Source organism: Anas acuta, chromosome W (assembly GCF_963932015.1).
Source record: "Anas acuta chromosome W, bAnaAcu1.1, whole genome shotgun sequence".
NCBI classification, from domain to species: Eukaryota; Metazoa; Chordata; class Aves; order Anseriformes; family Anatidae; genus Anas; species Anas acuta.
Window position 1 is genome coordinate 9,579,569 of NC_089016.1, and position 4,044 is coordinate 9,583,612.

The 4,044-nt window shown below is 54.8% G+C and overlaps 1 pseudogene; it reads right to left on the bottom strand.

Annotated features, from left to right (window-relative positions):
• Positions 1–3,129: 3,129 nt before the first annotated feature.
• Positions 3,130–4,044, bottom strand: LOC137846852 (olfactory receptor 14C36-like; annotated as a pseudogene).

Here is a 4,044-nt window from a genome sequence, read left to right on the forward strand (position 1 = left end):
GCAGGGCCGGGGAACTACAGGCCGGTCAGTTTGACCTCAGTACCAGGGAAGCTCATGGAGCAGATCCTCTTGAGAGTCATCATGCGGCACTTGCAGGGCAAGCAGGCGATCAGGCCCAGTCAGCATGGGTTTATGGAAGGCAGGTCCTGCTTGACGAACCTGATCTCCTTCTATGACAAAGTGACGCGCTGGGTGGACGAGGGAAAGGCTGTGGATGTGGTCTACCTTGACTTCAGCAAGGCTTTTGACACCGTCTCCCACAGCATTCTCCTCAAGAAACTGGCTGCTCTTGACTTGGACTGGCGCATGCTTCTTTGGGTTAGAAACTGGCTGGACAGCCGGGCCCAAAGAGTTGTGGTAAATGGAGTCAAGTCCAGTTGGAGGCCAGTCACTAGTGGCGTCCCCCAGGGCTCGGTGCTGGGGCCGGTCCTCTTTAATATCTTCATCAATGATCTGGACGAGGGCATTGAGTGCACCCTCAGTAAGTTTGCAGATGACACCAAGCTAGGTGCGTGTGTCGATCTGCTCGAGGGTAGGAAGGCTCTGCAGGAGGATCTGGATAGGCTGCACCGATGGGCTGAGGTCAACTGTATGAAGTTCAACAAGGCCAAGTGCCGGGTCCTGCACCTGGGGCGCAATAACCCCAAGCAGAGCTACAGGCTGGGAGAGGAGTGGTTGGAGAGCTGCCAGGCAGAGAAGGACCTGGGAGTGATGGTTGATAGTCGGCTGAATATGAGCCAGCAGTGTGCTCAGGTGGCCAAGAAGGCCAACGGCATCCTGGCTTGTATCAGAAACAGTGTGACCAGCAGGGCTAGGGAGGTGATCGTCCCCCTGTACTCGGCTCTGGTGAGGCCTCACCTCGAGTACTGTGTTCAGTTTTGGGCCCCTCGCTACAAGAAGGACATCAAGGTGCTTGAGCGGGTCCAAAGAAGGGCGATGAATCTGGTGAGGGGCCTGGAGAACAAGTCCTACGAGGAGCGGCTGAGGGAGCTGGACTTGTTCAGCCTGGAGAAGAGGAGGTTCAGGGGTGACCTTATCGCTCTCTACAGATACCTTAAAGGAGGCTGTAGCGAGGTGGGGGTTGGTCTGTTCTCCCACGTGCCGGGTGACAGGACGAGGGGGAATGGGCTTAAGTTGTGCCAGTGGAGTTTTAGGTTGGATGTTAGGAAGAACTTCTTTACTGAAAGGGTTGTGAGGCATTGGAACGGGCTGCCCAGGGAGGTGGTGGAGTCACCATCCCTGGAAGTCTTCAAAAGATGTTTAGATGTAGAGCTTAGGGATATGGTTTAGTGGGGACTGTTAGAGTTAGGTCAGAGGTTGGACTCGATGATCTTGAGGTCTCTTCCAACCTAGAAATTCTGTGTGATTCTGTGATTCTGTGAGGGTATCTGTCTCATATCTGTTGGCTACTCCTTCCTTCAGACTGATGTGGCACCTAAGTCAGGATGGAAAATAACTCAAAGGCTGTAGGTGAACCCTGCACAATGTGCCCAAGAGTTCTTGTACCACCCCAAAATTTTGTTTCCTGCTTCCAACTTTTAGGTATGGAATGGCTTCTGTGCACCCAGGCTATCTTTTTCCAAACCCTCGTGCATGGTTCAGATCGCCCCAAGCCTCTTGGACGCAGTGGCCCCCTCTGTGTCGAAAACTGAAAGCAGCCCTGAAGGATGACTTCAGGCAAAAGCTGACACCTCTGACGTGACAACCCCTATCCAAGACCTCTTCCACTATGGGGCCTACCAGGTACTTAGAAAGAGCCGATCTCAGAAACTACATGCACAGCAAGTGCCTTCTGCTGCCCTAGCATGGACACTGGCAGATGTGAGCCTAAAGGCACAGATCCCAGCCAGGAGTCAAGGGTGACCTGTCAGCTACTTCAGAAAGAGCTCAACTCACAGGCCATTTAACAGCTAGTCCCTTCCTGCTGGACTTAGTGCTTCTGATGCACCACTGAGCTTGTAATACCACACCTACAAAACACCCCCTTTTTTGGCCAGGACCTGCCCAGGTAGAAATGATCTGGTTGTGATCCTCCAAGCTCATGGCACACCTGCTGGGCTCCCAGCCTCTCTGACACACAGGAGCCAGTTCCGTGCCAGTCCTGTGTGGTGCTAGGGCAGGAGGAACCTTGCAGGCAATGTTCCAGCCCCATTCCTCGTGGCGGTCTCTCAGCTCCTTGTGCACAGTGAAGATCACACTCAAGTCCAGAAGCCTGAAGCTGGCCTAGCAGACACTCATGGGAAGCACCCTCACAGCTCCAGCCCCAGCCCCAGCCCCAGCCCCAGCTGGTGGTGCTGCTCTGCAGAGCGAGGGGGCTGTGGTGCCCAGGGCACGGGGGCACTCTGCAGGGCCGTGCTGGGTAGGCGGGGAGGCAGACCCAGCTCATGGTGTCACTGCCATTGCCCCAGGGCTGCAAGGAATCACTCGCCAGGCTCCTTTGCTGAGGCTGCTGTGTGCCCTGGGGCTGCAGAGCTCTCCTCTGCCTGCTCACACCAGATCAAGCACTTGAGCTCTTCTCAGGCCACCTCGGAGGAGATCCCCCCTTAGGAGGGAAGTGCTGCAGTGGAGGCCAGCTGTGCCACTGCCTTGCCCACTGCCTGTCCCTGCCTGCAGTCCCAGCACAGCCCCACAGCAGCACTGGCACCAAGCTGAAGGAGCAGCCGGGCCTGAGCCCACCAGCAGGGCTCAGCAGGACAGGACAGCAGTGGCAACAGAGCAGCTCTGCATGTCCCAAGCGCTGGTGTTCCCTGGCCGTGCTGCTGGGATGGAACTCTTTTCCTCTGCACCCCTGCACACAGGCACTGCCTCTTCACCGCCCCTGCAGAGCCAGACCAGGTCTCAGAGGAAGCACGTCAGACCAGGCAATGCAAGCTGCTTCCTGAAGTACACAGACAGACAGGCTCTTTGTGTACAGTTGCTGAGCTAGACTCGAAAAATACATACCGAAGTGGAGTTCGGATGACCAATATCATTTTAGTGGGTAACATTAACCGTTCTAAAACTAAGGAAATCCATTAATAAAATGCACACACACAAACACAAAGAAACAGAATATAGGCTGTTCCTATAATAAATGACATTAACACTCATCTGCAGAAGCAGACTGAGCACTTATTCTCTTGAAACACATTAAGTCATCAATCTCCACAGGGCTTCCTTGAGATCCTGGTTCCTCATACTGTAGATGAGAGGATTCAATACTGGAGGCACCACCGAGTATAGAAATGCTACCACCAGGTCCAGGTATGGGTAAGAGATGGAGGGAGGCTTCAGGTAGGCAAACATGGCAGTGCTGACAAACAGAGAGACCACGGCCAGGTGAGGGAGGGACGTGGAAAAGGCTTTGTGACGGCCCTGCTCAGAGGACATCCTCAGCACTGTCCTGAAGATCTGCACATAGGACACCACAATGAAAACAAAACAACCAAAGGCTGAAGAAAAACTAAACACAAGTGCCCCAACTTCCCTGAGGTAGGCACCTGAGCAGGAGAGCTTGAGGATGTGGGGGATTTCACAGAAGAACTGGTCCACAGCATTGCCTCAACAGAGGGGCAGGGAAAATGTGTTGGCCGTGTGCAGGACAGCATTGAGAAAGCCACTGCCCCAGGCAGCTGCTGCCATCTGGGCACAAGCTCTGCTGCCCAGGAGGCTCCCGTAGTGCAGGGGCTTGCAGATGGCAACGTAGCGGTCATAGGCCATGACTGTGAGAAGGCAATACTCAGCTACTACAATGAAAGCAAAGAGAAAGAGTTGGGCAGCACATGCTTCATAGGTGATGACCCTGGTGTCCCAGAGGGCATTGGCCATGGCTTTGGGCAGAGTGGTGGAGATGCAGCCCAGGTCGAGGAGGGCGAGGTTGAGGAGGAAGAAGTACATGGGGGTGTGGAGGTGGTGGTGGCAGGCTACGGCGCTGAGGATGAGGCCGTTGCTCAGGAGTGCAACCAGGTAGATGCCCAGGAAGAGCGCAAAGTGCAGGAGCTGCAGCTCGCGCGTGTCTGCAAATGCCAGGAGCAGGAACTCAGTGACTGAGCTGCTGTTGGACAT